Source organism: Megascapheus bottae, chromosome 2 (assembly GCF_031878675.1).
Source record: "Megascapheus bottae isolate mThoBot1 chromosome 2, mThoBot2.hap1, whole genome shotgun sequence".
In the NCBI taxonomy this organism is placed as follows: Eukaryota; Metazoa; Chordata; class Mammalia; order Rodentia; family Geomyidae; genus Megascapheus; species Megascapheus bottae.
Genome location: NC_143510.1, coordinates 61,326,306 through 61,339,338, shown reverse-complemented (window position 1 = coordinate 61,339,338; position 13,033 = coordinate 61,326,306). Strand labels below are relative to the sequence as shown.

At 39.0% G+C, this 13,033-nt stretch overlaps 1 pseudogene; it reads right to left on the bottom strand.

Annotated features, from left to right (window-relative positions):
• Window positions 1-6,406: 6,406 nt before the first annotated feature.
• Window positions 6,407-13,033, bottom strand: part of LOC150067195 (uncharacterized) — a 62,632-nt pseudogene continuing 56,005 nt past the window's right edge.

Here is a 13,033-nt window from a genome sequence, read left to right as displayed (position 1 = left end):
CCACACTCCTTTCTTTTAATGGCACTCACTTGGTTCTAGCTTCCAGAATCAGTTAAAGTCTAGGATTAAGGCAAAGACAAAGAGTAGAGCTAGTAGTTTTCTTCAAGGAATATAAATACAACTAGAAAATGAGATATTCATTAGTAAAATCTACCAAGTTGTAAAGATTATTGTTTTGGAAAATAGAATGATAAAGAAAGCATCAGGCTTACATAGATTAATATGTATCTATGACATACAAACCCTCAGCCTAATTTTAATTATGTTCTAAAAATCTAAGTGCCAGTGATTGTATACAGAGATTCCCTTCTTGAATACTTGTTTATTAAATACATCATTTGAAATATGATATAAAAATCAATGTTAAATTCTTTAATAAAAAATGAAATAAGAAACAAATAAAAAAGAAAGTATCAGGCTAGGAATGGTGACACATAATTACAATCTGAGCACTGGGAAGCTGAGGGAAGAAGATTAGTCTCACTTTTTTTTTTATTACTTGAACCATTCTAGATTTATTATTTCTAAAATGAAGCTTACTTTTCTTTTTCCCAAATAACCAAGAATTTGGAGAATTTATTTTTAGTTCAGTTTCCTTTTAATAATTGGATCTTTTCCTTCCTACAAATTCTATCAGTCATATTTGCTCTTACAACTTTCCTTCAGCTAACTCCTAAAGGACAAGGACAAGTTTATACCTAGTGAAGACCAGGAATTTCCTCTCCAAACATCAATGAATGGTAGGAAGAAGTATGTGATAGGGACTAGAATACTTAAGGAGTGGTGGTGGAACAACAAGGAAAGGAAAGTTGATGTTCCTAAAACATGCAAACTGTGGCAATACTTAAAACAGCAGTCAGTCGACTGAAAAGCCTTCTTAAAAATCCTTCTCTTTCTGTATTCTCTTGTATTTCTAAAGCTAAATTATGATTAGCAAGTAATTCTGAATAATAACACCGCCACTGAATTTCCGGCCAGCTGAGGTCTGGTAGAGGTGAAGCATGCTAAACCTCAAGAGTGTGCAATTTTAGAATTGAATAATTAAGCTCAGAGAAGATGAAAGAAGAGGTTTCCATGGCAACCAGATCCCACAACCCAGTGTAAGGTCATATTGTTTCAGTATTGGGTGCACGTATTCTGGTTATTGTGATTTATACTCTAGACAGTGTTTAGGTACAGAGAGTTTTCCTTGTGCAAGTTCAGAAAGGATAAATACTTTGAAATTTGTAGAATAAGACTGTGATTTTTTTCAGTGAAGTGGCTGACATTGGGTTAATGAAAATAGTAGAAACTAATAGCAACATTTAGTATAAATTATAGGCTCTGCAAAAAATTCATGAATATTTATTCATTAAGCATAATCATGTAACTAGCTTTTGTTTATTCAGTAATATTGGTGAGGGTTCTGGATTTAGCTCAGTGGTGAAACATCTGTTTAGTATGTATGAGGCCTTGGTTTGTTCCCTAGCAGCATATACACACAGAATAACAACAACAATAATAATAATCAAGATGATGATGATAATAATGCCCTCATAGGTATCTAATCTGTTGGTGCTAGGATCTGGTGACAAGCACTATATAGTAAATAAATAATTTATAGTATCTATGGTGTTCGCATATGTAGCTAAAGACTACAAGGACAAAATAAAGCAAGACAAAAATTTGGGAATGCTTCACCTTGCTATCTGATATATTATATATATGCTTGATTGGTTATTTGAAATTGGATAGGGAAGGGGGGAAAACAAGATGAGGGGTGGGGGTGGGGGAGGGGAATGGGGACCAAGACATGAGAAAGGGTAGCAAAGTATGTGAAGTAATGCACCTTCTATCTGGTGAATATAATGTGACCCTTCTATTAATTACAATAAAAATATATGAAAAAAATTGGGAATAACATGGGTCTGGTATAGAAATTTTTAATTGAGTTGGCAGAAAAGGATTTATAAAGACAGTATTTGTGCAGAGTGAGAAAGGTACAGTGTGGGAGAATCATGCAGATGTTTGGAGGACATGGAAGCAGAGGAAATGCCTGTGCAAAGGCCCTAAGGCAGGGGTATGCAGAGAATTATACCTTAGTGAATCAAGAAGAACTGTACCTGAGTGAATCGAGTGCGAGGTAAGATCAGAGTGATAACTAAAGGCAAGGTCAATGGCCTGGGGAGGACACTGGAAAAGTATCTGGCCTGCATCCTGGGAGAAATAGACAGCCACCAAGAGATTTGGGGCAGAGGATTGACATGACCAGTTAGGAGGAGCCACAGTGACAATATGGGAGAAATTATACTGACCTGGGGGTTTATTTTCAAAGTAGATACAACAGAATTTCAAGACAGACTAGGTGTGGAGTATGAGAGGAAAAAGGAAGTGAAAGAAGACCACAGAACGTTGTACCTAATCCATGGGGCTGCTCTCCTCTCACTGATTGAAGCCAAGTGACATTTGGTGTCACTGGAGTGATGAGTGTTGCATCCTAGCTCAGGTCCCTCTGTCCCCACTGTATTTCTTCTTTCCCTGCCTCGGTTGATCTGGAGTGTATCCTCCAATAAACGTCATGAATCTCTTTCTCAGAGTCAGTTTTCAGAAACTGACCCAACATATCACGATTACTCTTCCTATTTAAGAGGCAATAGATACTTAAATTTTCCTAACAACCCATAATATGAGCCTTATCAATCACTTCAAAGATTAGATATGCAAATCAAGTGTAACTTTTCCAAGGACATAGGGTAGCAGAAAAGAGGTGAGATTCCAAAGCTATCCTCTATTTCAACCTGACTTTTTAATCATCTGCTTTACTTGTCAGGGTACCATGCAGAGCTTAGGGGTAATCTAGTAGGAATTTGGAGACAGGGGATGTTAGGAGGATATTAAGAACTGCTGAGATGTGAGGGGGAAATGAACGCAACAGGGAGAAGCATGATGCCTTCGCCAAGTTGTGGAAATCATTATGTTATGGGGTCGGGAGGAGGGGATTCCATATCCCACCAGAGTCCACCACACAGAGACAGTCTCATATAAAAAGGTGGATTTACTGGGGAAGTATGGTGAACTGACTGGCCAGGGACACAGTGCAGACTCAGGAGCTGACACTGTGACCCTGAGTGGCTCTCACACAGGGATTTTAAGGGCAAAACCCACGTGGTCCAACCTGGCCACACACAGGTGGCCAATGGGATAGATACATGCACAGAGGGACCATAGCCAGCTCCAGCCACACGCAGGTAGCCAATAGGGTTACAGCCCAGTGTTTGAATTTACCTAGCACCTTAGTTGGAGTTGGCCCGTGAATTGGGCAGGTCTCCACACAAAGCAGGCCCCCCCCCAAAATGGGGGGGATAAGGTTGCCCCTCCCTAGAAGGGTAAAGGTGGCTGGGCTACTTTACCATTGTTGACCTTCCACAATGGGGCAAAGAACTCTTAGGCATTCAGGGTGGCACCAGTCCCTGCTTCCCTTAACAATTACTGAGGCTGTGTAGGTGGGAAGAGTCAGAAATATAGTAGAAAATGCAGAAAGAGTAGAGGAATTTACAAGTAAAACAAATCATAATCTTTACCTGCAACTCAGAATCATTATTTCCATGTGGGTACTGGCCTGTGTCATAGGGTAAACACATCTTTCAAGGAACTAAACTTATATAACATTGACAGCACCCCATAATTTTAATGTACTTTTTGTCATTTGACAAATTTGCTTCTATATTCTATATTTGTCATCCCAAGAGTAATTTATTGTTATGACATATTCATATATATAGTTAAAAAGAGGGTTTACTTTCTTTAACTGCTATATTACTGAAGATATATATATATATATATATATATATATATATATATATTGCCAATCCGGGAGCTTGAACTCAGGGCCTGAGCACTGTCTTTGGGCTTTCCTCAAGGCTAGTGCTCTACCACTTGAGCCACAGCTTTTTCTATGTATGTGGTACCGAGGAATTGAACCCAGGTCTTTGTGCATGCTAGGCAAGCACTCTACCACTAGGCCAAACTCCCAGCCTCATGAAGATATATTTCTTTATCCTCTGAGAGAGTATTCTGTTACTGGTATGTGTTTGAAGTACATTTGTATTTTTATTTTTTTCTGACCTTTTTGCTGGTTCATTCTTCCTTAAACCTCTAAACATTAGGGTGTGGGCAAAAAAAAATCAATAAAACACAATTCCTTTTTGTTTAGGCATCAATAGTCTAGTGGGATAAATAAGATTTAAACAACAAGAAGAAGAACAAAAAGGCACATACAGTAAGCTCTGAGGGCCATCAGGACCCTGTTAGGGATAATAATCCAGCATAAGTTTAAGAAAAATGTTCTCAAGAATGGAAATAATGTTACATGGAGAGCAAAGCCAGTATCAATTCACAATGGATAAGATTAACCATCAGGACAAATTATCCAATATGTCATCTACAAATATATTTAACCTCTTAAACCCTCAATGGTTGTTGTCACAGGAATATGTTCAAATTTCTTGCCTTGACTTTCCATTATTCTGAAGTACTTTTGCAAATTTGTCTCTCATTCTCAGTGATGAGTAGGCACATTAAACTATGATATAATACATGGAAGGTCCATTAGTCTCCCAGCCCCAAAACATCCTTCTTAGCCCGCTGTCTCCCTGCTAGTTTCTGCCCCAAGGGGACACACAATGGAGGCTGTAGGGCTGGAGGAAGAGAGGACAATGACTTCGCTTTTTACGTATAGAGAGTTATTTACCTGCAGTTGCTCGCTCTGTTTTTCTTCCTCCCAGAGAAATTCAATCTGCAGTTTTCTAACACATGCAGAGCTAGCTTCCTCTTGCCTGCTACAAAGAACCCAGCATCAGCTGTAGTCCCAGCGCTTATAACTACATGCTAAGTTTGATTAATTCCAGCTTCTTCTGTTCCTTTTCCCCAGCTCAAAGGGCGGTAGTTTCTCCCTGCTGAAATTGCTTTTGTGATATTTTAAGGCTGTGGTTCTTGACTATGGCAAGTTTGCTTTCCAGGGGACACCTGGCAAAATCTGGAAACACTTTTGTGTTCAGAGGAGATAGGGAGAATATTACTGACATGTAATAAGTAGAGATCCCAGATGCTACTAAATCTCCTCCAAGACACAAGGCAGCCCCACAACAAAGAGTTATTTGACTCAATGTGTCATAAGTATCAAAGCTGAGAAAACCTATTTCTATCCTCTTTTTAACCCTTTCAATTAAAAATTGTCCCAGTTAAAGATTATGTATAGTTAAATGGAGATAAGAGTCTCATGGACTTGAACCATCATAGTACATACATTAACACGTGATAAAGCACAAACTGGATTTTTAAAAATAGGTTAAGTTGAAGAGGCCTATGGAACTATTTTTGGAAACTATCATGTATCTAATAAAGCTAACATTACTTAAAGCCATGCTCTTAAGACAGATTTACCAGTGCTAAACAAAATTTAAAAAAAAAATCGTCAAAAAGAGTCTCATGGATTTTAGTGCCTGGGCTGACTTTGAACCATGATCCTCAGATCTCAGCTTCCTGAGTAGCTAGGGTTACAGGCCACCAGTGCCCGACTTAGATTGAATTCTTTCAGTTATATCATTGTGATTTGACTGAGTCCTGTTTGGTTTAAATTTTACAGTTACGAAAAGAAATGAGAAGACCAGTGAAAGTTGAAGATGTCTATGGTTGAAATTCAAAAATATGACTGAAAATATGTTTGAAAGCTGAGAAGTATCTCACCAAAACCTTTATCAGCTCCAACCTTGAATTGTGAGAAAATCAGTTTGTGCTGAATAAACCAGTACTGTTTACACATAACTCTGAATGAGGGGTGTATGTGTGTGTGTGTGTGTGTTGCTGGAGATTGAACCTGGGTCTTCACACATGCTGGTTAAATGCTCAGCCACATCCCCAACCCAAGTGTTAAATCTTCCTATCTCAAGACAGGAATTGGACAATTTTTCAAATGTTTACAATTGACCAATCAAGAAGAATAATAATATTTAGGAAAATAGGACCATCAAGATGAGGCCTGGGAGGAATGGAGCAGAGAATTACTGTGGTTAATTGTAAGTTCACTGGTATTTTTGCCATCAAAATTCATGTACATCTATTATTTCAGAATATTTGAAGAAAAAACACCTGTTATATATCACTATATTACACAGCTGAAATGTCAAGCTGATGGTTGACAGATGTGGTTTGTTTGGTTTTTCATTGTATATTTTTCTTTTTGCCAATATTGCAAAAATGGAATATTTCACATAAAAGTTTTCTTTTTAACATTGTGTTTGGCAATAACAAAACCTCAGCTACATATGGTAAAAGGCAGCTATATTTGAGTGGATGCCCACTTTAGACAAGATGTGTACTCCCTATTTTGTCTCAGTCCCTATTACTGTCTTCTATATTTCTGATGTTTTTACTTAAAGCTGTTTTCCCCCTCCTCAATTTTGGATCCTGGTTTGCCCCTGTAGGCTTTGGCATCTGTATTCCAGATGTATAGTAATAATGAATCTTTAGCATCATGTACTATGGTATCATCAGCCCACAAGCAACAGAGGCATTGGACTGGATTGAATGAGGATTCAGGATTGACATGAGGCCCCTGATTCTGCAAAAAACATTTTTCTTACATCAGTTTATATGACAGACACCATTTTTAAATTTCTACATGTATTCATTTCATTATCATAATGAATAATGAAGCAGGTAATAGTATCCATGTTACAGATATAAAAAAGAAACAAGACAAAACAGCTTAAGCAATTTGTATGCAGCTGTCACACAAGAGCTTTCACAAGTCATATATACTGAGGGATGATTTCTTTAACATACACTTAAATAAAAATCCATGCAGTTTGTTCAGATGATCTTTGTATTACCAAGGACTTTCTGCTGGATTGTCAGAAAAGCAGCTCAAATTAGCTCAGAAAACATTTTAAAATGCAAATCAATGCATCTAATCAAACAACAGGATTCCAGGATTGGAGCTGGCCCTGGATAATTGCACTCAGACCGTTCTTTTGTGGTGTGTGTGTGTGTGTGTGTGTGTGTGTGTGTGTGTGTGTGTGTATTTGTACATACTCTTTTTGATTGTACTCAGTTGTTTTTTGCTCTCTCTTTCTGTGTGTCTCTGTGTATTGGCTTCAGCCAGTTCTTTTTTGCTCTCTCTGTGTCTCTGTCATTGTACTCAGTTCTTTTTTGCTTTCTTTCTTTCTCTTTCTCCAATTTTGTGTTCTCTTTGTGTGCTGACTTCCATCTTCCAAGTTCCTCTATATGGAATGTGGGTGCTTCAGCCTGCAGTCCTGGAAGGTGGACCCTTGATGGATCTTAATTCTTATTATATTTATTAAGGAGTGCTCATGGGATTAATATCAGGGCAGGAAGTAAGACTGTTAGGAGGGAAAGTCAAACTTGATGCAAACTCACAACATCCTGTGCCAGCCCATAAGGTGCTGTGAAGTTAGAGTCTCCTGAATTCAAGGGAGATGGCCAGGCCTTAACACCTAAGCATGAAGCATCTTTGGATGGGAATCACCTAGAGAAGGAGTGGCTTTGGGCAAGGAGGCTCTTTTAGCTGAAGCACACCCTGGGCTGATAGCCAAAAGCTCTGTGCCAACAATACTTCTAACAACTGGGCAAATCTTTCATTGAAGGAAGATAATGGTCATGTATCCATTGTCTGTCTCGATGGAAGAATTGACTGCCAGTTATTCTAGGATCACATTCTTCTATGCCTTGAATGCGTATTTCCCAAAGATCTATGTGTTAAAGGTTTGGTTCCCAGGTTTGCACTGTGGGAGGTTCTACAGACTTTTTGGAGGTGGGGCCTAGTATGAAATGCTTAGGGAGGCGTGCCACTGATAAGGCTTGTGGAATCCTGGCCTCCTTCTTTCTCTCTGCCTCCTGGCTCAGGAAGTGAACTTTTACTACAACACACAGCGTGTATCTTTTTGATCTTGGACTGAACCTCTAGATCTATGAGCCAAAATTAACCTTTGCTCCTTATAAATTAATTGCCTCAGATATTTCATTATAGTTGCAGAAAGCTAGTAAACATTCTTGTAGCTTTCCACCTAAGAAGAGATTCTCCTTAGTTCAGAATATTCCTGGGGAAGGGCTCAGCCTGCTTTGTATCATAAATCTACCCTTTGGGCGAATACGATGACAGAGTATCCAGTGCTCTGATGATAGGCATGTCCTTGGCATGTCCTGTGGGCAACCTAGTGTTCACAGAGAACTTGGAGTTGACAGGCCCACAGCAACCTCTCACCTAGAGTCAGGAAAGAGTATTTCCCCAGAATGAGAGCTGATGCTGGAACCCGGAGAAGAGACATGGAGAACCTGATGCAAATCAAAACTATAGCTGCTGCAAGTTTCCCCTTCATGGTTTCTTGGTTCAGCTGTTCAACTTACCATGCTCTCAAACTAGATTTCTGTTTTGCAGTGTCCCTACTTTCCCATATAACTAGTTGTTTACACTGATGAAGAATTAGGAAACTATTTCAATTTTATAACTTTAACCCAATCTCATACCTTATCAATGTATGGTACAAACCTCACCAGTATTTATGAAGAATTATTCAAGTCCATCTCGTTAGCTTCTAAACTGTCTTCTTTTCTCTCTAGGTTCACCTCGCCTTTCAAATGTGATCATCATCTAGTTCTTTGGCCTGAATGTTTGCTTTGGATCATTGTAATCTTTTTTTTTCTTCCAAATATTCAAAGGGTTCTTTCTTGGATTATTTATTCCTCATTTATGTCCTAGATAACCTGGATCCCACTACTGTAAGGGTCTCTTTTCTCTTTTACTAATCCCCTGTGAGGATGAGACCAAATGGCACTATATTTTGTATATCCACAGAAATTTTTAACTTTTGGGAGAACTTGAAATGGAAGAGTACACAGCACTAAAAACCAGAGTTGTGCAACCAAAAATATACCAAGATACACACAAAGTAAAAGTTATCTGATGGAATTCCCATGGTGTTAGTGTCTGCCATTGAGGGTGACAATATAAGAGTTTTGTCAGGGTGGGTGGGGGGAGGGTAATGGGTACCAAGACATGTGAAAGGGTATCAATGTATGTGAATTAATGCACCTTCTATCTGGCAAATATCATGTAACCCTTTTATTAATTACAATAAAAATATATAAAAAAAGAATTAAAAAAGAGTTTTGTCAGTTGGTTGCAGTTAGGAATGCTGACTTATACCATTGAAATGTCACAAGGGATTGAAAACTATAAATAAGTATTTTGAAAAGTTTTTTATAAGGACAAGCAGGACTACAGCCTTCTTGTCACTGGATACTTTCCTTCATGATGACTTCCATTTTTGCTCATTTTATAAGATAATAAGTAAAAGGGAATAAATTATATAAATGATTTTGGTTATCAGCAGAGAAATGGTTGACATTTGATGCTCTGAACAACTGGATGGCACACAGCGCCACCTGGTGGTCATTCAAGTGTCCTTTGTTCAGCAATGGTAAAGAAGGACACTTTTTTTTTTTTTTTTTGCCAGTCCTGGGCTTGAGCTCAGGGCTTGAGCACTGTCCTTGGACTTTCTCAAAGCTAGAGCTCTACCACTTGAGCCTCAGCACCACTTCCGGCTTTTGCTATATATGTGGTACCAAGGAATCGAACCAGGGTCTTTGTGCATGCTAGGCAAGCACTTTAACCACCAGGCCAAACTCCCAGCCCGAAGGACACCTTTTTTACAAGCGTTTTTTGTCTTTGTGTAGCATACACAGAAAACTCAAGGACAGCCTCTACTATTTATTTTTGTATTGAATTAGCAGTTTCTAGCTCTGTTAATATCCTCACTGCGGTCAAATCTTGCTATGAGCTTATCTCTCCCAGTTAACTACATACCTCTGAATTAATTCATATGTTTACATCTCAGAGGGGCAAAACACATCCATGAGCTCAGGGGACAATTTACTATCTACCCTGTGCATGGACCATGTAACATCCTACAGTCACAAGGTTCTAGGAAGTGAGTCCCAGGCCAGTACTCTGGTGAGGATAATGGAGGTGGTACTGTTAAGACTTGGAAAAATCATATTAAGTGAAGTAAGCCAGACACAAAGGAACACAGGCTCAATGGTTTCCTCATTTGTAAAAATTAGTACAAATCTAGGACTCTCCTAGCAGAGGATTACAATAGCTCAAAGCGTAGGTACATAAGGTCATATAGGATAAGACTAAATGAAAGGAACTCTGGGATATGGAAACAAGAGCTTTATCTTGTGTGATTATTGTTCTTGATGTACTATGTTATTTCTCTTCTCTTTTTTTGCCCTTTGGTCAATCTCATATTGTTACTGTATCTGACTTTGTTACCTGGTATATTGAATATATGTTTATTTGTTTATTTGAAATAGGAAAAGGAAGGGGGAAACAAGATGATTGGGAGGAAGTTGGGGGAGGGAAATGGATATAACACTATGAGATGTGCTTTTCATACATTGATATGTGGTGAATGTAACTGTAACCCTTCTATACATTACCCCAATAATAAAAAATGTTTCCCATGAACTTGTGGGGTTCAGAAGCCCAAAAGCCAACTTGAAAAATAATTATACAAAAGTAAAAAAATAAATACCTTTGGGTCGGGAGCATGGCCTAGTGGTAGAGTGTTTGCCTAGCATGCACGAGGTTCAATTCCTCGGTACCACATACACAGAAAAAGCCAGAAGTGGTGCTATGGCTCAAGTGGTAGAGCACTAGCCTTGAGGAACAAAAAAAACCCCAAACCAAAGACAGTGTCCAGGTCCTGAGTTCAAGCCCCAGGGCTGGCAAAATAAACAAAACCTTTGGGAAAAAATTACAGAAGTTTGAGTTACTTTTTTAGCTAATCACTTTTTCTACTTCCAAAGGGAAATTAATTAGTTAAATGAATGCCCCTCAATGCAGTTTTCTTAAATGAAGGTTTCCTTCACCCACATTAAATGCTATATATGGCATTGCATGCACACCTACATAGTAAAAATGTAAAGACATGAATGAAGGAGGAAGCTCGCATAGGAGATGGTGTATAAGACAGCATCACATTATAATAGTGAAATGCCTGGCCAATTAAGTTATAAAGAGAAAAGGTTTATTCTGGTTCATGATTCTAGAGGTTCCAGTCTAGAATGTCCCAGGATTTGGGGGAAAGGCAGAATATAATTCAGAAAGGAGCATGTAATAGAGCAAATTACTTAAATCTGAAGGCAAGATGAGACTGAGACACTGGGGGATCCAACAACCCCCTTCAATGGATCTAAGATCTTAAGCCCACCTTAAAGGTGCCACATCTCTCAACAGCTCCACTTCAGAGCCAGGAAGGTTCCAAGGTTGAAGGGTAGTATGATTCGAATGGTAGAGCACTTGCCTAGCCCCAAAATAATACCACCACCACTTTGGGACAAAGTTTTTAAAACATGACTCTGAGGATACTTACATTCAAATCACAGTAATATTTTATTTGTTAAAAGGTGTATTAGTGCTTTCTTTCTTGTTCATTTTATTATTATTATGAATTTGCCAGCCCTGGGGCTTGAACTCAGGGCCTGGGCACTGTCTCTGAGCTGCTTTTGCTCAAGGCTAGCACTCTACCACTTAAGTCACATTGCCACTTCGAGCTTTTTCTGTTTCTGTGGTACTGAGGAATAGAACCCAGGGCTTTATGCATGTTAAGCAAGCACTCTACCATTAAGTCACATTCCCAGCCCATCTTATTTGTTATTTACTAACTTATTTTGAGACAGGGTTTTGCTATGCAGTCCAGGCTGACTTGGAACTCATTCGTTAGCCCAGATTGGCCTCAAATTTATGATCTTTCTGCCTCCGTTACTTGAGTGCTGGAGTTTTATGGACATGCACTGTCATGTCTAAATTTATAGTTTTCTTTAAGGAAGAATTAAAATAATTCTTTTTCTTCTGCCAGTCACTAAATAAATTTAAAAGTGGTGCAATAGCCTCCTCAGGAAACATATCTTGTTTACTCTTGCTCATGGCCTTTTGTACTTCCATCTTTGGGCACTGTTCCCAGTGGGCTATATTTTAATTGCCTACAGGCAATCTGTATGTCTCTAAGTAGACTCTGAACTGTGTGTGTGTGTGTGTGTGTGTGTGTGTGTGTGTGTGTGTGTGTGTGTGTGTCCGTCCGTCCTGGAGTTTGAATTCAGAGCCTGTGCACTATACTATCCTTGAACATTTTTACTCAAGGCTAATATTGTACATTTGAGTCAAAGTTCCATTTCTGGCTTTTTGGTGATTAGCTGGAGACAAGAGTCTCATGGACTTTTCTGCCAAGTTGGCTTTGAACTACTATTTTCAGATCTCTGTCTTTTGAGTAGCTAGGATTATAGATATGATCCACCTCACCTGCCTTTGGACTGTGAACTCTCAAAGGCAGGGAATGTTAATTTTCCACTGCTTAATCTTCAGGCTCCAAACCCAATAGTAACACAGAATTTGTGATCAATAAATATTTGCTGAATGAGTGGGTGGATGGATGACTGCAGGACAACTTCATGTCCTCAAAGCAGCCAGCTAAGCAGTACCAAAATTCCAGCCAATAATCTGCCACAAATTTCCTCTCTCATTTCCTTTTCTTTTAAAAAACAAATGATCAAGAGGCTGTTTAAGTAATGTGATCCACAAGGAATATGTTCAAATGGCAAAGCTTCACCTACAACTATAATCTCTGTCTCTCTCTGTTTCTTTGTTGCTGTCTCTCTGTCTGTGTGTCTCTGTCTCTGTCTCATTTTGGCCAGTCCAGGGCTTAAACTCAGGGCCTATGCACTGGGCCCTGGGCTTTCTGAAGGCTAGCACTCTACCACTTGAGTCACAATACCACTTCTATATTTTTTCTGTGTATATGGTACCAAGGAATCCAACTGAGGGCTTCGTGCATGCTAGGCAAGCCCTCTACCACTAGTCCATGCTTCTGGCCCCATAACTATAAACTTTCCTGTCTGGTTTGTAGTCTCAGGTTATGCTGAGTGACTTTGGAGAGGGAGGGGAGAATGATGCCTTCTGTTCATTAGTTACTGT